Here is a 22,728-nt window from a genome sequence, read left to right on the forward strand (position 1 = left end):
AGGGAGCTGGTTTAGCTAACCCACCCCCTATGGAGCCGTCTCTGGCTGCTTATCTGGCCCCGTCCCATAACCATGGTGTCGGTGGCCCCGCAACTCTGCCGTCCAAGCACTGCAGATTCTCGGCCTCGCAGCTGGAGAAGATTTATCGGGCTCAGGCCGGCACCGCTCGAGCCATGAGCTCCGTCACCATGCTCCAGACGTACCAAGCAATGTGCCTGGCGGAGCTTGGATCGCTGGTTCCGGAGGACAGCCCGCTGTCACCTCTTCTTAACGAGGTTAGAGTCACCACGGATTACATCCTCCGTGCGTCTCGCTGTGCAGCGCTCTCCCTGGGCAGAGGGATGGCTTCGACAGTGGTGGCGCAGAGGCACCTGTGGCTGACCCTCTCCGACGTCCCTGATAGAGACAGAGCTGTGTATCTGGACGCACCAGTGTCTGCGGCTGGGTTATTCGGACATTCACTTGAAGCCATTCAGGCTAGATTCGATCTGAGGAAGAAGCAGACGGAAGCTCTGCGCGACATCATCCCCAGATGCCAGCCCCAGCCCAAGCCCACTGCTAGCTCTCACAGGCCCGCCGCTCCTCTGACAGCTGGCAAGAGACCGGCGCCCACTGCTGGAGTGGGAGGGCCGCCGGCGAGAGCACGTACTCCGGCCCGAGCTCCACGCCAGTCGGCCTGGGGCAAAGGCCCTCCCCCGGGCCCCCGACGGGACCCGACGCCCAGGAGGAAGAAGCCTCAGCCCTCCTAGCTGTGATTGCGAGTGGGGAAGGGATCCGGCAGCAGGGAGACGCTGCTCTTACCCCTCTGTTGCCGCACAAGAGGTGCCGCTTAAGTTCTGTTCAGGTTGTCAGCCCCAGAAGGCGCTGCACTTCCCTATCGCGGTCTCCCAAGCACATAACCCCTGCACACGGTTCAGATGTGTTGAATGTTCAAGCGACCACATCGAGTGTTCCCGCTGTTTTTCATTGTTATGCCCCGGATAAGGTGCACCCAACAAAATGTATAAATGTACATGTTCCCATGTTGCAATCAATAAAGAGTGTGGTTTACTCTCAAACAATCTCAAATGCTCAACCTGCAGGCGAAATGAGCCAGGTCAGGCAGGGGATGCAGTCCCCTGCAGACACACTGGGGGGCGACGGCGCCCCGCCGTCAGTGCTGCAGGCCAGCCTGCTGGCTGCTCACTTCCCTCAGTGGCGCGCTTGCGCCCCCTCTCCGTGGGTGCTGCAAACCGTTGCCATGGGTTACCGGTTGCAGTTCCGGGTCAAGCCGCCTCGTTTCCAAAGAGTCGTGAACACGATTGTCAACCCCGAGGCAGCCTTGGTACTCAGAGAGGAAATACAGGCGCTATTACAGAAGAGAGCAATACGGGTGGTCCCCGCTTCGGAGACGGACAAAGGTTGGTACAGCCGTTATTTTGTCATTCCGAAGAAAGGGGGAGGGCTTCGTCCCATCCTCGACCTGCGAGTCTTGAACACGTACCTGCGAACGTACAGGTTCAAGATGCTAACACTCAGACAGCTCCTGAGTGCAGTCGGCCCGGGAGATTGGTTTGCGACAATCGATCTAACAGATGCTTATTTTCATGTCGCTATACACCCGAAACACAGGCAGTTTCTGAGGTTTGCATTCGAGGGCGTAGCCTACGAATACCTAGTGCTGCCGTTCGGGCTGTCGCTCGCTCCCCGCACCTTTACGAAATGTGCCGAGGCAGCGCTAGCGCCCCTCAGGAAGAGGGGCATCCGCATCTTGGCCTACCTGGACGACTGGGCTCTCGTGGCTTGCTCCAGAGAACAGGCGGAGACGCAGCTGTCGCGGGTTCTGTCACACATTCAGACACTGGGGTTCTCTGTGAACTTTCAGAAGAGCTCGCTAATCCCAGGTCAACAGATCGCTTTTCTCGGTCTGGAAATATGCTCTCTTTCCAGCCGCGCACGGTTGTCAGAGCACAGAGTGGCCGCGTTTCATCGCTGCCTCGCTCAATTTCAGCTGGGACGCAGACTGCGTTTCCAGACGATATTGCGCTTGTTGGGCATGATGGCATCTATGATCGCCGTAGTGCCGCTTGGGCTGTTGAAAATGAGAGCGTTTCAACGCTGGACTCTCTCTCACCGTTTGTGTGCTTCGCGTCACCTCCGGAGGAGGCTGCCGGTAACTGCGTCTTGCATGCTAGCTCTCCGTCCTTGGAGGGAGCCCGGGCTACTGCACCAGGGCTCTCGGATTGGGAGGGTGTTGTTTCGCAAGGTGGTGTCCACAGATGCTTCCCTAAGTGGGTGGGGAGCGCTGTGCGAGGGTGCGTCAGTGAGAGGGATCTGGTCCGCGGCTCAGCGCCAGCTGCACATCAACCACTTAGAGCTGTTAGCAGTGTTCTTAGCTCTAAAGCGTTTCCGTCCAGTCCTGCAGGGCCAGCATGTCTTAGTCAGGACGGACAATTCAACAGTGGTGTCTTATATAAACAGGCAGGGAGGAACATGCTCTCTTCCCCTGTTGCAGCTGTCTCGCTCTCTGCTGTTATGGTGCAGTGTTCATTTTCTGACTCTAAGAGCCACCCATGTCCCGGGCCACCTGAACCTGGGGCCGGACCTTCTCTCCAGGGGGGGTCCTCTGGTGAGAGAATGGAGGTTACACCCTTCAATAGTGGCTCAGATTTGGGATCTATTTGGCGAGGCGCAAATAGATCTTTTTGCTTCCAGGGTGAATGCTCACTGCCCCCTGTACTTCTCCATAATCGACCACGATGCACCCTTGGGCTTGGACGCGCTAGCGCACCAATGGCCAGACGTGCTCCTGTATGCATTTCCCCCAGTGGAAATGATATCTCCAATTCTGGAGAGGGTGCGTCGGCATTCCCTCTCTCTGATCCTGGTGGCCCCTTGGTGGCCCGCGAAGTCGTGGTATGCAGAAATAATCAGCCTGCTTGCAGCAAGTCCTTGGCAGCTTCCTCTCCGCAGGGATCTCCTCTCTCAGGCGGGGGGGGAAGTGTTTCATCCGCGCCCGGATCTGTGGCACCTTCATGCTTACCTGCTGAGAGGTTAAACTTGGTTGCTAAGGGTCTGCCACCTAGTGTGGTAGCGACGATTCAGAGCGCCAGGGCCTCGTCTACTAGAGGCTTGTACGCTTACAAATGGCGAGCCTTCGAGCGATGGTGCCAGGGCCGCCACACTCTCCCATTTCAGTGCTCTATTGTGGATGTTTTGACATTCCTGCAGGAGCTGTTGGATAAAGGCCTTTCGTTTTCGACGATCAAGGTTTATTTAGCGGCTATATCTGCTTGTCATATCGGTTTTGACGGGGTGACACCAGGTGCGCATCCCCTCGCCGTGCGTTTTCTGAAAGGGGTTCGCCGGCTGAGGCCCGTGCTTAAGTCCAGTGTCCCTGCTTGGGACTTGTCTTTGGTGCTGGAGGCCCTTTGTGGCCCTCCGTTTGAACCCGTTGAGTCGGTAGATATGAAACTTCTTTCGTATAAGACCGCATTACTTCTCGCTTTGGCCTCGGCGAAGCGAGTGGGGGACCTTCATGCGCTGTCTGTGCATCCTGCCTGCACACAGTTTTCTCCTGATGGCCGCAAGGTCGTATTGCGTCCGAATGCCGCCTATCTTCCCAAGGTCATGCCTGCATCTTATAGTTCGATGGAGTTTGAGTTGCTGAGCTTTTGCTCCCCTCCTTTTGAATCTGAGGAGCAGAGGAGGGTGCATTCTCTTTGTCCGGTGCGTGCGCTACGCACCTACATTGAGCGCACTCGGGATGTGCGTTTGTGTGACCAGTTGTTTGTCTGCTTCGCTAGTCCGAATAGAGGTAGAGCTCTGTCCAGACAGAGGCTGTCCCACTGGATTGTAGAAGCTATCTCGCTGGCATACAGCGCCGGAGGTTTTGCGTTGCCCCACGGGGTGGGAGCTCATTCCACCAGGGGGATGGCGACCTCATGGGCTCTTTTTAGAGGGGTGCCTGTGGCTGATATTTGTGCAGCGGCTAATTGGGCGTCGCCGCACACTTTTGTGCGGTTTTATCGGTTGGACGTTACAGCCCCTTCGGTGGCTCATGCTGTCCTTTCTGCTGGGTCTACCACTCACTGAGGATGTGGTGGTCCCGTTCCGGTTCGGTGGCTGCTCTGCGGGGCGTGTATATAGGTCCCATACTTATGTGTTGTACCGAGTGAATCGACTGAAAGGGAACGAATAGTTATGTCTATAACTTCTGTTCCCTGAAGGAGAGGAACGAGGTACAACACAGGGTGGCCCCACTGAGCAGTTGGCTCGGTGAAGAGCGGCTATCGAACTGAGGGATGACGGTGATGGCAGCGGCTATATGTGCGGGCGGGGCCTTGCGCGTGTCATCACACGTCATCTGCCGTAAAGGCGTGAATAAAGGTTTCTTCAGCCAGGACACGCGAGGGCGTGATATCCCATACTTATGTGTTGTACCTCGTTCCTCTCCTTCAGGGAACAGAAGTTATAGACATAACTATTCGTTTCATTTTGGTACACATTTAGGAATTTTAGATTGTGTGAATTTAGCAAATGCCAGACTTCATATGTTATTGCCAGTAGTTTAGCTTTAATATCAGATATTAGCATTATTGTTCACATTTTTAGGTGTAAGAGTGACAAAACTGTCATTTTTTTTTATCATCATAAATTTGGACAGGTTTTATAGTCTTACAGTTCTGCACCTTAATACAGAAAGTATTAATCTTAAATGGACATTTGTAAAGGTTACTAGGCTTTTGTGAATTCCTGGATGATTACTAGTTGCTGCACAAGAGGGCATGACTAATACCAATATCCCTGCAAAGATAGCCTCTTAAACCTAATGAGCTTTGAAGCCAGAGGCTTGACCAATCAGTAATGTATGTGAAGTCATTTAGATTGAAACTAAAAGCTTTGAACTTAGAACTTGATCTGTGTCCCCTGAATCTGGTGTCATGAAAATATCTACATAAAAATAAAATGTGTTATTGATGGAAAGTTAAGCGTGACTCGGGAAATTAATGGTCTCCGTTTGACACCAATTTATGAGGCACAATATCTCACTAGATACTTATAAACACCTAAAAAATAAATAAACAAGAAGGACAAGTCAGCAAGCAGTGAATGTAACAAAATCTGCATTTAACTAAATAGTATTGATGACTTTGTCCAGACCATTTAGTTGTGTCAGCACACTGTTGCAGATCACTTGCACTGGAGGACCCAAATGAAATACAGGAATTTTAAAGGTTACTTGAAGATTTACTTTGATATTGTTTTATTACTTCTGCTTAATTTTTTTCTTACACATACAATATGTTCAAATAAAAACATCACATTTGACAAATCACTTCCATTTTGGTCATAATACACTAATGATGTTCTTAATGTATTGCAATAATGTGAAAGAAAGCTTTGGCAAAAGTTCAGTCAAGAAAAAAATATTTTATTTCACATTATCAGTCTTAATTCTTGTTTGGGTAAATTGTTTTTTTCCACTGTTTCTTATTTTCTTTGCCTTCTTTACTTTCCCAATCTGTTCACTTCTTTAAGACCTCTGACTAGTGATTGTTTTCTCTGCTTTTGGATGCTTTTCTTTAAATAGCATTGAAATTCTATTTGGAGTTACTGGTTTACTGCTGTGCAACCCACCAACTCTTCATTACCATCATATCATCCAAAGTGCCCAGGTAGATTCAGTTGAAAATTTCCATTAACCACCCGCTGTGTTTACTTTACTATCACGAGCATTTAAATTTGAGGAAGGGGGGGGGGGGAGGGAAGGTGTTCCTATCCCATCTTTTTTAATAAAGATTCATCACACTGATATTTGGTGATTGCCAAAGGTTTTCCTTGTTGCTAACCTCAATTATACATCAAACATTAGAAAGATTAGAAATTAAATGGGGGGCTTAAATGCTACAGTGTATTACACACCAGCATTGACACATGTTTTAAGATGTGGTAGTTGTGATTTGAAAGGACTAGAATTATAGTTGTGGCCAGGCCGGCCTCTGGCATGCTGTACAAGATCAAACCAGTCATTGTGCACAAATGAGAATAGCAATCCTTTGCTTCTCAATATGTGGCCAAGTAAAAGAAACTCTGAGGCGTGCAGGTCTCTATGCCCTCTCACTGGCCTGCTTAATGCTTAATCAGCCACCCAGTGTGACAAACTCAACTAAAACAGAAGCTGTCACACTGAGCTGTAAAGTGTTGGCCCGACTGTGTCAAGTCTGTGGAGGATATTTCATAAAGAACTCCTGCTAAAACACCAGCTGGACACTGACAACCTTATCACACAAACTTTAAGCCAAGGTTTGCAACAAGGTTCACGTTTTGTAACTGTGTAGGCATTTCATATCCTTATCTTGGTTTTAGATTTCAGTTATGCAAGTGCGCTGTAACCGATGAGTACGACCAGCACATTGTTGACATGTCATCATCCACAGAAAGCGATCTTTAGGTCCATAATTTGTTGGACAAAGACATCATTTTTTTGTATAACAGCATACTGGATTTTAAATAAAACAACCAATATGTGATTGAAGTGCAGACTCTCTCTCTGAGAGATTTTTATTGATGGCCTCCTTTGGTTTCACTGACATCTTTTTCGACCTCACATTTAAGATTACAGTGAAAAGCTATAAAATAGAAATTCAACACCTCGAATCAACTTCACATATTATGTCTGCTTCATTTTTTTTCTCAAATAACAAGGGACCATTCCTCACCTGGCCATCAAACTGCTTGTCAGTCAGTTGTCAGTCATTTTTGAGCCTGAGGCACTATGTATGAAAATGAATGTAATTCCTAAACAGTTAATGCAAAAGTTGTGTGAAACCCTTTGACTTAAAGATGAAAAAAGGACTTTAATATATATGTATATAAAATTCAGTGTGGTGTTGTACAGAGGCAAAAATACAAGAAATTATGGACCTAATTATTATTATCACATTATACCTACAAACACGCTAATAAGCTTCTATAACCGATGAATAAACAAAAATATTGATTAGCCTTTTGATAGATAATATTGAAATGAAAATGTTGCGTCCTATTGTTCTGCATGCTAGTGAAGCTCATTTTCCTTTTACAGTCCTGACAACCCATATGGAAAAGAAATAGAAAAAAACTTCATATAGTGAATCATATAAGGCTTATATGATTTACTCATTACTTTCTCATTGCTTTCATATATTTTTTAGGAAGTATCCAAAACATACAAGCTCCATTTATATAATTATTCAAGGGATCTTATATTGGTTTTCACTCTTGTATGCTTTTAATACAAGTTTCACATAAGACAGATACAAACCTTATAAGATTTGTATATATATCTTTTCGATATGGGAAGAGTCTGCAATTGGTCTTGAAGTCTAAACCCTCAAAAAAATAAAAATAAAAAGATTGATCATATATCTGCTTTTTGGGCTAGACCGTTGCTCTCGGGTTTCACAAATTTAGGTGTGAAAGCATCCTGACTTCACTCCTTCTTTTACTGAATAACCTCTCTGGCTGAAGGACGATTTATATAGGAGACAACACATTTGGAATGAAAGATGGTGTTCTTTTAACTAGAGTTTCTTTTTTTTAAACACCCCAACCCTTTTTGCAATGAAATGTGTTGGGCCAGCTTGAGCCATCAGGTTGCGCTTGTGTCCATTAACAGGAACATCGCAGCTCTGCTAGTGCAATCCTCCACCTCAGTCTGAAGCAAAAGAAAACATGAGAAAAACGCCTTACACAGAAACAGATCACCGACAATAGATGTAATAGAGTGTATCCATGGCTGGCAAGAGAAGCCCACCTAAGAGCAAGGGATTTACGCAAGCACAACAGTAACATATTCAAAGGGAAGATGACCAGTCAACACAATTTAGCTAGCTCTAGCAATCTTGAATTGCAAGGGCAAAGGTAAATAATTTCAGCGAGTATTAGAGAAACCAGGCTAAAGTTCACCAGCACTGATCTGAACTTTTTTTTTTTCTCAAAGATGCCTCACGTTTAGGATGATCTGCTTTTCCTCTATTATTCATTTCCTCCCATCGAAGCAGAACTTTTGTCTTGTAGATCACAGTTATAACTTTTGAGGGCTGCCATAAATATGTGTACAAGTGGTAAAAAACAAAACAAAACAACCAGTCTTCTTTTAGATGAACCAAACAGGTCATGGTTACATTTAGTGCATTAAGGGCAATGAGGCAGCATAAGCATAAGCAGTCCTAAGAGGTCATGTGCAACATGTTACTAGACTCCAAGGACAAATTTACATCTTCTGCTAGGAAACGAGTGATATTTTTTTTTGTTTTGTTATAAAAACCAAAACTGAATAATAACAGTCAAAAATCAAGTATAGTATTTTTCTTCTTTTCTGGAAAAAAATATAATATTTCCAAAAAGAAGCTTTATTCTTTTTTCTGTCATTAAAAATAGATTATAGCAGGATTGTTTGTCCTTAGCCATATGATGGTTCACTGTTTTCTACCTTGTTCAGCGTGTGATTCTAGATTCGAGGACACCTTTCAATGAACACTTTTCTACCTAGGTGTTACAGATCTTTTTGTTCACTGTGCTCAAAGGAGCAGTCAATGCTCTCACTCATTTAATTATGGCTATGTGATGTACTGGCTAAAAGCTATACCTCACCTGGCTTCCCTAATCTGATGACAAATAAGGGTGACATCCATCTCACCATGTCAGAAATAGTAATGACCACAGTTTCTCTTCTCTCTTTGGTCTATATTGATGCAAGACAGCCATTCGGCATCAACTCCCGTTCATCCTTCCTTTACTTTTACCATTTATCACAGTAACTCCCAACAGATGAGATCGTTTAACACTGGGCACGAATGTTGATGTGCACTCTCTCCTTCTCTTAAAGAAGAGCCTCTGTGATTTCAAGTTCAGAGCATGGCTTCAAAGGAATTTGTCACTGGGATGGACATTTTAATTGGATCATTAACTTTTGGAAAGACTCCTTCAGATAACTTGATGAGTCAGTTTTTCTGCTCTAACCAAAGCTCAAACACAGTCTTTTACACACACATCTGACAACATCTTCATATGCACTATTTCCACCTATTACAAGGGACTCTACTCACAAGAGTATTACATTGTGCCCCTGTTTCTGCCCGTCTGGTTCAGTAGAAAGGTCAAAAAAGATTGGTGTAGATTTTTGTGAAGCCATAAAACCCTTAATAGATTAATATTTAAACATGTATGCATATGTGCAAAGTAGATTTGTTTGCACTTATAAAGATAAAAATTAAATATGGGCATATTTGTTTTTTATTTCAGAAGGCCTGTTGCCTTTTCATAGTATTCACAAGAGGTGTAAAGTTAAGAACTGCCAAGAAAATGTTTGTCTTTGCATGTCTGTGATCAGTGGAGATGAAAACAAAATTCTGAGCATGCAGATTCACTTTTATGTCTCGATATTTGCCACAATATTACTCAAAAATGTGTTGATTGCAAATCAGTCCAAGTGAATGTGAGACGGAACACAACCTATGCTCTTGGACTTTAAAACACTGCCACACTACAAGCAATACAAACAGGGAAGGAGAGTAGTAGAGAGATTTCCAATTCTCAAAACCTATTGAAAATTACTCTTGCTAGACAGATGAGGTGAGAATGAAAATAGAAACATACAATGGAGGGAAGACTTTCTTTTTACCCCCTTTGCCTGTCATCAGTAATCACTGAGGCAGGCAGGAGAGAGTAATCTCAGAGAGGGTTCAACAATTCTGCCCATCCTGAGATTACATTATTTTCCCAAATTGCAAGTGAAGCCTCTCAATCCACTAGCCAATGAATCAACAGTGTAGGTAGGGAGCAGAGAGCTGTGTATGGCGTGTCATCGAAGACAATGTGTGTGTGAGACATTCCATTAAGGAAAGAACAACTGGGAATACTCTGTGTGAAACATAAAGGCAAAGCAGTGCAATGGCAGCAGAAAATTATTTCTTAGAACCACACTGCAAAGGTTCCCGGGAGCAATCCTCATCTCTTAGAAATGAATGCATGATGTAAAACGTGTTAGTAAATATTTTTGAGCATTGTTGCGAAATATAACACTTTAAATGTGTATGAAAATCCATAAATACACAAATGTATAGAAAAAAGGACTTGATGTTCCTAAAAGTATTACCAAACAATTTCATCATGGCAGACCATTATTTCTGATTTGATATGAACCAAGAACAGAAAAGGTACAAAGGTTGTTCTTGCCATTTTCAATTTCATACATTTTTAGTCCATGTGTATTTATTTACTCAAGGATGATTTGCTTACCATGTAAATCTCACAAGTAATCATGAGATATGTGCTGGATGAGTGTGCAGCTCTGGGTTTAAATGTTTTGATTAAAAATGTAATTACAAGTGCCTCATTCTTTTGTAGTGTGCTATTTGAATGGACTGTGTAACGTTAACTGCATAACTGAGCTGTTTTGTTCATATCCAGAAAGTAAATGTGTAAATAGAATCAAGCTTTTGGCACACGATTGGACACCATGCCAGTTGATTTTTTAGGTATTAAAGAGCAGAAATTAATAAATTTTATTAACAGGCCTAAACATGCTTTTTTTTTAAAAAATATATTTTTTAAAAGAATTAACCATACATTTACATGACAATGGCCCTTTGGCCTCTGGCCCTTTAAACTCCGAGGGGCTGTAACTTTGGTTTCTTTTGGTCAATTTGCGTGATTGACACCTCTTTTTAATCGTTTGAGCCAATAGATTCGCAGTAACGATGCCACGTTCATCACTTCAACCAATCAGATCTTTAGTGAAGGTTACAAATGATCTTCTTATGGCCTCTGACAGTGGACTCATCTCTGTGCTTGTCCTGCTAGACCTCAGTGCAGCGTTCAATACTGTTGACCATAATATCCTATTAGAGCAATTAGAACATTCTGTAGGTATTACAGGTACTGCACTGCAGTGGTTTGTATCATATCTATCTAATAGACTCCAATTTGTTCATGTAAAGGGAGAGTCTTTTTCAGACGCTGAGGTTAATTATGGAGTTCCACAGGTTTCAGTGCTAGGACCAATTCTGTTTACATTATACATGCTTCCCTTAGGGAGTATCATCAGAAGACATAGTATACAGTTTCACTGCTAACGCACATATTAAACAAATATGTAAGACTGCTTTCTTCCATTTGCACAACATGGCCAAAATAACATCTCTGATGGACAGAGTCTCCCACCCCATGCATGTAAATGTTGATGAACTGCAGAGCTCCTTCAGTGGCAGACTGCTGCATCCTAGATGCACGAAGGAGCGTTTCCGCAGGTCCTTCCTCCCTGCAGCTGTCAGACTGTACAATCAGAACTGCTCCCAACAAACATAGATGTTTACATCAATGCTGTAACTGCAATAAGTTAATTAACCGATTCGCACTACAACCTGGTTTGCCTCTTATCTGTAGTTATTTTTATTTAATTTAATAACTGTACAATACTCTCTGTATATAGTAACCATTGTCCTTAATGTAATATGTCTTTTTGGCTGCTGTTACAACCAAATTTCCCCTTGTGGGACAATTAAAGGATTATTCTATTCTATTCTATTCTATTCTATTCTAACATCTCTAAAATTAGAAATATCCTGTCTCAGAGTGATGCTGAACAACTAGTTCATGCATTTATTACTTCCAGGCTGGGCTACTTTAATTCATTATTATCAGGAAGTCCTAAAAACTCACAGAAAAGCCTTCAGTTAATCCAAAATGCTGGAGGAAGAGTACTGACAGGGACTAGAAAGAGAGAGCATATTTCTCCTGTTTTGGCTTCCCTTCATTGGCTTCCTGTTAAATCCAGAATTGAATTCAAAATCCTGCTCCTCACATACAAGGTCTTAAATAATCAGGCCCCATCTTATCTTAATGACCTTGTAGTGCCATTAGAGCACTTCACTCTTGCACTGCAGGCTTACTTGTTGTTCCTAGAGTATTTAAAGTAGAATGGGAGGGAGAGCCTTCAGTTTTTCAGGCCCCTCTTCTGTGGAACCAACTTCCAGTTTGGATTCGGGAGTCAGACACTATCTCTACTTTTAAGATTAGGCTTAAAACTTTCCTCTTTGCTAAAGTATATAGTTAGGGCTAGATCAGGTGACCCTGAATCCTCCCATAGTTATGCTGCAATAGCCATAAGCTGTTGGGGGCATCCCATGAGGCACTGAGTTTTTCCTTTTCAGTCACCTTTTTCACTCACTATGTGTTAATAGACCTCTCTGCATTGAATCATACTTGTCATTAATCTCTGTCTCTCTTCCACAGCATATCTTCTATCCTGTCTTCCTTCTCTCACCCCAACCAGTCGCAGCAGATGGCCCCGCCCCTCCCTGAGCTTGGTTCTGCTGGAGGTTTCTTCCTGTTTGAAGGGAGTTTTTCCTTCCCACTGTCGCCAAAGTGCTTGCTCATAGGGGGTCATATGATTGCTGGGTTTTTCTCTGTATGTGTTATTGTAGGGTCTACCTTACGATATAAAGCACTTTGAGGTGACTGTTTTTGTGATTTGGCACTATATAAATAAAATAGGATTGGATTGAATTGAATAGTTGAGCCTGCAGCTACTGTGGCTAATCCCAGTAGTTGTTGGATGTGTCGATGCAACGTGCAGTTACATTTCCCGGAAGGTGCATGTCAAGTTACAACGTAGGTTATGTCCTAGGGTTTCAGAAGAAGCTGTGGTTCCTACTGAGCAATGTCAAGGTCAATGTGCCCTCAGCTTTAACATCATTCTGGGTGCTTCACTACCTTTGTTTTAGCATGCTTTGTGTTTGTTAACAGTGTTGGGACGGTTAGTTTAAAATGTATTCCACTACTGATTACAGAATAGATGGCCCAAAATGTATTTTGTAATGTATTCTGAATACTTTGGATTACTTGATATATTATCATGCTTCTTACAACAACACGAATGTACTGTTGCGGTGTGATTTATTACCATTACTGAACGCAACTCACCACCAAGCTAACATTGTTAGCTGGTGTTAGCTGAGGTTAGTTCATAGACCGCAGACTGTTAGACTTGATGGATAGCATTAACAGCCTGCTAGCTGCAAATAATCATGTGAAGTTCTGAAAGAAATACCAACTTAATTTTTAAATCTCAAACTAAAATTTGTAACAGTACGGTGGACATTAGGTAAGGCTGCACATTTTGATATTGTATAGAAAACTATTTCTGTATGTTTTTCTTTCTGTGTGCGTTCAGAAATGCACATGATTATTTGCAGCTAGCAGGTTGTAATGCAGCCTTCATTAATAGTAATAAATCACACAGCAATACTACATCAAAGATACTGAAGTGGCACATAACCTAGGTAGCTACCACATTGTGTGACTGATGCCACTAACATTAACAGGACGCTTACACTGAAGCCTCCTATTTAGGGAAAGCCTAACATATGAAACAGGAAAACACCACCATCAAATCCATTTATTTGAACAAAGTAACTGTATTCTAATTATCACCTATTTAAGTGGTAACTGTAATGGAATGCAGTTACTCACAGTACATGTATTCCGTTACTCTCCAAAACTGTTAAGAGTCTGTGGTGTGTTAGCAATATAACGCAATTGTTTGTGTCCTGGATTCAGTTTTCACTTTAAAATCACACTCTTGACCTTTTGTGCAATTAAAGTATAAGTAAATGTTCATATATCCACTCCTTAAAGTTGCACCATTATTACCACTATTTTCTTCCTACTTGGAGATGCTGAAGAACCTTTTTAATGCAAGTACTGTAAGCAGCATAATTGTAACTATAATGTGATTAATTAATGAAAATGGTATAATGCATTACATTACTGCATTATTAGTGCGTGACTACAGTAAAGCATTACTTTGTAATGTGTAACACTGGTCAAAGATCTTGATGGGTTGGCCTGAAGTAACAAGAGAGAAGGTATTGGTGGGATTTCTCACCAGTAACAGGTATAAAGAATACTATATTGTCAAAGGTGGAAACGGATATCTCCAAAGGGCAAAATGATATTAGTATGTTAGAAAATCGAACTCAAACTACATGTTTTTTCTTGTCAGCATTCTTTTTTTTTCCCAACAAATCATGACACCACAGATTTTTAAGCTAGCTGTTAGATGAGAAGAAAATAATGGTAATTTGACACCCATTACAGACTATGTCTCTGATTAGAACTGTTTGATTCTGTGGTTCTCACATTTCAAAACAAGGCTAATGACTGTAATTTTGTTCCATAGTGTCAAATCAAATCAAATCAAATCAAATCACTTTTTTTTTTATTGTCACATCACATGTGCAGGCACACTGGCACAGCACATGCGAGTGAAATTCTTGTGTGCGAGCCCCACAAGCAACAGAGATGTGCAAACACAACAACACAAACGAGCAAAATACAAGAATGGCCAACCTGAAACTAATAAATATATGTACAATATATAATAGTGTATGCATTTCTGGATGTGTATACTAAATATTTTCCTACGTGTGTGTGTGTGTGTATACACATTTTTACAAATTAAATAGTAAAAAAATAAAATAAAATAATAATAATAATAAAATATATAAAATATACAGAGTTGAATATGTGCAAAACAAGTGGCATTTATATACAGTGTGGAGTGCATAATGTTGTCCTCTATGCACAAGTGTACCTCACCAGCCACCAGACACATAGATAAAAAGGGATCAATGCATTTTTTTTAAGATAGAGGGAATGATGAATGGATCTAGTTTGTATTTCTGAATGATCAAATGGATCCTAACTGATGAAAAGGCACGTTGTGAAGACATGAAATACAACAGAGACTTAGAATGACACAAGAAGAATATTTGTGTAGCACAGTAATGCTTTGTCCTCTATTCTATTTTAAAGAATCCATATCAGTTTAGTTCCCTTGGGGACAACAGATTTAAACCAGCATGTTTGGATGCCAAGTCAATAAGTCTGAACTACCAAGCAAAACAATCTACAGTGATATTGACTCTGAAATTCTGTGGCACCTTTCTTAATCTCTAGAGCAAATCCTTAAAGACCCTTGGTTGTGATAGATTTTAAAAACAATGATCACTATTTTTTCAACATTTCCTACTGTAACAAGGAGCTTTTTGATAATGATAATTAAGTCCTACATTTGTCAACACTACTAACATAATTCATAACTAATTGTCTGAACAAGCAAATTCATACTGGACAAAAGACATGTCAATTATGTTGTTTTTCATATTCTTGTTTCAAATGCACAGTGGTGATAGAGTCCATGTGAAGAAGAACAGTAAAATCATTTTGTCTATTCCACAGAAAGAAAAAACAAACACTGTGCATGTATAACCTCAGGCTATTTTAAGAGATAAAATGCAATTTTAATATGTTTGCCATTCTCCCTGTTCATTATTGGTGTTTCTTAGGAATATGAAAACGACTGTCCTAATTCAGTAAAACATATCTCAAGGCAAAATTACTGGAAAATAAGCAAACATATTGCCTGGATGTGATAATACCAATTAAATTTAGCAAATGTTTTAGTCCCTGGATACAGGCAACTTTATGATGACACAGTAGGAGTGACACTGTTATGAAACTTAGGATTTTTTATTGGTAAATGATTCTGTTAATGGGGTCTGCTATCTGATAATAATGTAAGAATTAAATAAAAAATATGCAATTAAATGATAATTAAAAAGAAAGCATACAAATAATAGTAGGTACCTGACTATATCCCTGACTATATCAATATCTATCTGTGAGGCCAAATCCTAATGATTGTTTGGACTTTAAATGTTAGAAGTGTTGTATCATGCTCACCCCAAGTTCCTGTTGTCAGTCAAAAGTGTGTCATATTTACTATATTGGGAGATTTATTGAACTAAAATAATAAATAATCTTTAGTAAGATAAATGTTTAAATGTTGTTTAGATTAGAACACTGGTGATTTTTTATCATTAAGTATTTGTAAGTTGTAGGTACTTGACCTTTATTTAGTCAGGTTAGCTACTGTTTATCTCTATAGGTTTACAGTGGCTTGCAAAAGTATTCGGCCCCCTTGAACTTTTCCACATTTTGTCACATTACAGCCACAAACATGAATCAATTTTATTGGAAGTCCACGTGAAAGACCAATACAAAGTGGTGTACACGTGAGAAGTGGAACGAAAATCATAAATGATTCCAAACATTTTTTTTAGAAATAAATAACTGGAAAGTGGGGTGTGCGTAATTATTCAGCCCCCTGAGTCAATACTTTGTAGAACCACCTTTTGCTGCAATTACAGCTGCCAGTCTTTTAGGGTTTGTCTCTACCAGCTTTGCACATCTAGAGACGGAAATCCTTGCCCATTCTTCTTTGCAAAACATCTCCAGCTCAGTCAGATTAGATGGACAGCGTTTGTGAACAGCAGTTTTCAGATCTTGCCACAGATTCTCGATTGGATTTAGATCTGGACTTTGACTGGGCCATTCTAACACATGGATATGTTTTGTTTTAAACCATTCCATTGTTGCCCTGGCTTCATGTTTAGGGTCGTTGTCCTGCTGGAAGGTGAACCTCCGCCCCAGTCTCAAGTCTTTTGCAGACTCCAAGAGGTTTTCTTCCAAGGTTGCCCTGTATTTGGCTCCATCCATCTTCCCATCAACTCTGACCAGCTTCCCTGTCCCTGCTGAAGAGAAGCACCCCCAGAGCATGATGCTGCCACCACCATATTTGACAGTGGGGATGGTGTGTTCAGAGTGATGTGCAGTGTTAGTTTTACGCCACACATAGCGTTTTGCATTTTGGCCAAAAAGTTCCACTTTGGTCTCATCTGACCAGAGCAGCTTCCTCCACAGGTTTGCTGTGTCCCCCACATGGCTTGTGGCAAACTGCAAACTTCTTATGGTTTTCTGTTAACAATGGCTTTCTTCTTGCCACTCTTCCATAAAGGCCAACTTTGTGCAGTGCACGACTAATAGTTGTCCTATGGACAGATTCCCCCACCTGAGCTGTAGATCTCTGCAGCTCGTCCAGAGTCACCATGCGCCTCTTGGCTGCATTTCTGATCAGCGCTCTCCTTGTTCAGCCTGTGAGTTTAGGTGGACGGCCTTATCTTGGTAGGTTTACAGTTGTGCCATACTCCTTCCATTTCTGAACAGTACGATTCGCTTGAACAGTGCTCCGTGGGATGTTCAAGGCTTGGGAAATCTTTTTGTAGCCTAAGCCTGCTTTAAATTTCTCAATAACTTTATCCCTGACCTGTCTGGTGTGTTCTTTGAACTTCATGGTGTTGTTGCTCCCAATATTCTCTTAGACAACCTCTGAGGCCGTCACAGAGCAGCTGTATTTGTACTGACATTAGATTACACACTGGTGCACTCGATTTAGTCATTAGAACTCATCAAGTAAATTTCTAAGGGCAACTGACTGCACGCAGACCAAAGGTGGCTGAATAATTACGCACACCCCACTTTGCAGTTATTTATTTGTAAAAAATGTTTGGAATCATGTATGATTTTCGTTCCACTTCTCACTGTGTGCACCACTTTGTATTGGTCTTTCACGTGGAATTGCAATAAAATTGATTCATGTTTGTGGCTGTAATGTGGCAAAATGTGGAAAAGTTCAATACTTTTGCAAGCCACTGTATATAAGAATTTCAGAAAGTGATGTACTGTTGTTTATGTAGTACCTCGCACCTCAATAAGTCTTTAAAGTACATTTCATACACGCTAAAGACAGATGTCAGGTAAATCAGCGTTCCCCAACCCCCGACTGTTACCCCGGACCAGTAACAGTCCGTGAGTCGTTTGGTACCGGGCCGAGAGAGTTGAAGCTCGGGTGCGAAATTTATGGTTTTCAGGGGTTTTATCATTAACTCTTGGTCTTTTCCCGTGTTGTAGTTGTGTGTCTTATTTTGAAAGAAATATTTGCGTGATACCATAGCGACCAGAGAGCATTAAGGGGCAGAGAGGAGGATGTTACTCTCAATGTTGTTGGCGCATTTCAGGAGAACGCTGCTAATAAACTCACACAATTACACAGTGAATTCGCATTTATTATTATGTTTGCAAAATACCACAGTTTTTGTCTTGGTCATATCATTTTATTTTGTTGTATTTATCCACGACACCTTAAAGGCCGGTCTGTGAAAATACTGTCTGACATTAAACCGGCCCGTGGCCCAAAAAAGGTTGCGGACTGCTGAGGTAAATGCCAGAAAAATGATATGGTATGGTATCCCACCTGATGGCATAATCTACACAATGTCCAAAAAACAAAGAAATTACAAACTAATACTAAGTAATTTAATCATAACAATCTTTAATTTGTCCAAAAAGCTCGTATTCATGAACTCATTTCGTACCTGCATACTTTAATTTAACAAGTGCACATTTTGTGGTGTATTGTGTATTTCTAGTAACTAATGATTACACTATACTCTTACTGTATTATTCAAAATATTTTTCAAAGATTTTTGAAAGAACTGTATTAATAGAACAGAAAAATGAAAACTGACAAATTTAGTTCATAACAACAATACAAACAACACCAAAGGTAATTATCTGTCCGGTCTTGAACCCTTCTGCTGGCCCATTTCTACAGCGGGTATAGACATCTGGAAAAAATGGGCATTTCAATGACCTTCATAGTAATTGGAGTTCAGCATCAAGTAAATGGTCTGAGAAGTGGTGATCCTGTCTTAATGCGTAACTGACCACAATAAGTCACACTGATTGCATTTTAATGCTGTGTGGCAAAAACAACAACGTTAATGGTCCGGTGTTGGCACGGTATGCCAAATGGTGACAGAGACTTATATGAGCCACTGTGGAGACAAGTCAATCAGTGCGAGGCTGGTGCCAAGTACTTGTTGTCGCTTTGTGTCTCTGCTGGAGGAAGGGGTCACACTCATCATGCTTTCCACTAATACATCCTGTCCCTCACATCCCCTAATACCTGGCACCTTGACCATGTCAGCTGATCAGCACCTGTGACTCATCCATTGCATATGTTGCACAAACGCCAGCTGCCTCATTTGAATTTTTTTTGAAGTGAAATAATTGCTTCGCTGGACATTGTGTTTAAAGGCTGGGTTCAAATAATGAGATATGATCTCTGCAGCCCTGTTTCACCATAATAGATCTGCCGTGATTGATAGGGTGGCTGATCAATATGATTCACTGATTGCTTTGGCAGGTCCTGAGACTGCTGGCTTTCAAAACTCATTTTCCACCTCATATTCTGTAATCACAAAAACCCACATATCAAAATATCATGTGTAATATGAAATGAATTCTGTGATGTAGCACTTCCTCGTGATTGCTGATGCACACAAATAATGGGTCAGATTTAAACCTTTTTTTTATTTTTTATTTTTTTGGGAGCTAACTACTTGTACCACAATACCAGATTGATTTTTGAGTTTGTAGGATGTGGAAATATGCGCTTTTTCTGCTGTCCAGCAAGTTTTGAATTTGTTCTAGCCAACTTTCCAACTTCTGAGGTCAAGGTCTAATACGTGCTTCACAGCTTGCAGAGGTGAATTTTCCAGATTCGACATAAGGTCACTGAAAGCCTAGGCTTCTTATAGTGGTCAGAAGCTAGCTTTCACTCCTGAGCAGAAAAGGACAATGCTTTCTTTACTGCAGCTCTGCATGGACAGGGCTAAACAAGTCATCAGTCACATGGGTGAAAAAGGTTAAGGGTGCACACTTCCAGATCAGGACTTGAGAGCTGACTGATGGGCTATTGCTATAATGCGCTGCCACTGTGGTTAGACATCTATTAATGTCATATATTACAAATTACCTTTATACCACTGAGCCCATGGGGTGTGTTGCTATGCAAAATGATATTTCATAGCACTCAAATAGTTTTAACAACCCAATCAGATATAAATTTGCAATTTTAGAAAGCTTTACAAAATTATAGCACATTGCAGTTTGGGTGAGAAATAAAAGGAAAGCGAGATTTTTGATAGATCACAAAATGTTCCTGCCCTTAACAATCTTAAATGTCAGTCTGTGTCTGATTTTGTGTTAAACTCATGCTGATTGCACCAGACTAAAGTCGAAATCACTTCGTATACAGCATGTACTTCAAAAGTGAAGATGAAGTTGCTTTATTCTTCTTCCTATATGCCACTTCAAGGGCATACTGTATAACAAATATCATTTAAAACTTCTAAGATCTGCAAATACAGTTCAGCTGTTTTTTTGTCGTTGTATTTTTACATTCATTAAAGCCCTTTGTTAATCAACATGTAGCCCAGTTATACTCAAATGAAGCATTAAAAATGATTTGCGGTTGAATAAAAAAATAAAACAAACTGAAGGTGTATTTGGGCAAAAATACACCTCACCACTGTGCCCATCAACTGCACGAATGTCCCTCATCCTCCTCAACTTGCTTTACAACCAGGAAACAGCAACCCTGGGTAGGGATGGGTATTGTTTAGGTTTTATCCGATACTACTACCAAACCGGTACTTTTGAAACAGTGCCGGTGCTTAAACGGTGCTTGAACCAGTGCTTAAAGAATCAAGAACACAAACTTTGTCCTAAAACCTCTCATGTTCAGCTGTTTTTTTTGTAAAAAGATAACAATGTTAGCATTTTCTGTAGCTATAGGGGATTTATGGTATCACTCTTGGCTGGAAGCAGTGCTTAATCAATGGGGGAAAAAAACACCAACACTGTCCAAAAACCTCTCATGTTTAGCTGTTTCCCACTTTTTCTTTGGTTATTTTAGCCTTTTTGGCCAGGGTGAAGGGAGTATCTGCCATCAAACAAGAAGACAGCCGCATGTAACTACGACGGTGTTTAGCTCACCTTACATACATTAATGTAATAACGTGATTAGCCTACTCAACGTAAATTACACACGAACAACATTAAGCTACTGACCCAGAGAAGAACGGCTGCTGCTGCCATCATCATCCGTCGTCAATTCTGCTACACTGGCAGGGCTAGGGGCCAGGACTCTCCTCTTCGGGTTCATGTTGCTAACTCCGGGTTGATAACAGGCACCACACCCGCAGTAGATGTGCTTGGTGTGAGGTCTCGCAGCAAGCTATCAAATACGGTGCATTTCTCGGCTTTTAAAAAAATGCTATGCGTCGCCAGGTGTTTCATCACATTCGAGGAATTACCTCCTTTGCACAGTATCAGCTTAAAGCACTTGTTGCAGGCTGCTGAGTTTGCATCTTTTGCTGTGAAGTACAGCCAGACTTTTGACCGCTTCACCTTGGGCATTTTTAATTTGTAGCTCTGCTCTAAGAGAACGTACGTACCTGGGCCCGCCTACCACGCTTGCAAAGGTAAAATGATTGGCTAGAATCCAAAGTGTATGACATCTCAGTAAAAGAAAAAACCCTGGGTTGCTTGCTATAGTTTCGTTTCTTTTTGTTTTCTTAACCCATCCTTAAATTTTTTTTATGTAGCACGGATTATTCACACTAGTTGGGACATTGTGCACAAACTGTCATCTCTGGCTTTCTGTTGTTAAGCCGGTCAGGCTTCCACTTACACACAACATGCTGCTACTCATGTCTCTTGAACTCTCATGCAAACTTTGACTTTGAGCTGTTGTTTTGCCTTCCTTGTACCACTGAACAGTTCACTCAAAAAGAAAGCTCTTTCTTGAGGAGCACAGCCAGTGCCCAGACATCTGGTTTACTTGTGCACACACCATGAGTGGATGTGTGTATTTTGCTTTCAACCACCGTGTGTGGCCGTGAATTCACAATAAATAATCCAAAAACTTTAAGCATGGAAAATAATGGAACACCTTTAAGATTTACAGTTGACACGTATGACTCCAGACGGATAGGTTGGGAACTAACATTTCTGACATCTGAATATTTGCACAGGCTAATTTTCCCCTAATTCTTTCTGTTGTCAGGCAAAGGGCCTAATGGAGTTCACGTGTGCATTTTAAATTATACTAGCTTCTTTTGTAAGCTAATAGTGGGTTGTATTGACATGTTGTTACAGTATTTCATTTCATAACATAACAAACAAACAATCACTTTGTGACAGCGGGAAGGAAAAACTCCATTTTGACAATAAAAGACCTCCAACAGAACCAGGTTCATGAAGGCTTTTCAGGGAGTTTTTAGGGCAGCCCGATAATAATGAATTACATTAGTTAAAGCTAGAAATAATAAATGGATTAACTAGTTTTATTAGAGACAGGGTATTTCTAATTTTAGAGATATTGCACAAATGCAAGAAAGTAGTCCTCTACAGGCTTTTATTATGTGCTCAGACATATACTAGTCAAAAATCATTCCAATATTCCTCATGGTGTTACAGCAGATGTGAGAAACCTTTATTAGTGCCATTAGAAAGGTTACTTATCAAGGAAGTGGCTAAGGGGCAGGTACTTGACCACTTCCTGGGGTCCTACTGTATGTGTGCATACGTCTGAATGCTTTAACTTTTCTTATTTAACCTAAAAATTATTCTACTGAGTGAGGTTGACAACTAAACTTAAATAAGCACTTGACCTCAACTTTGAGCAGATATCTTTGCAATAACAACCAGATGAAAACTGTGCATAGGATCATGATGCTGTTGCTTGATCTAATTAGTTTATTTCAGAATATCAGACATTTGACTTTATATTTCTTCTCGTGAAATCAAAATAGTCTGGAAATGTGTGTGAACTGGTATCTCTCTTCACAGGTAGCTGTTTCCCTGAAATGGTCTATTTGCTCCTACTAAGATCATAAAAAGCATTTAGAGCCTGCTTAAAAAGAAAAACCACCTCCTATAGTATCTCTCTCC

Source organism: Maylandia zebra, linkage group LG5 (assembly GCF_041146795.1).
Source record: "Maylandia zebra isolate NMK-2024a linkage group LG5, Mzebra_GT3a, whole genome shotgun sequence".
NCBI classification, from domain to species: Eukaryota; Metazoa; Chordata; class Actinopteri; order Cichliformes; family Cichlidae; genus Maylandia; species Maylandia zebra.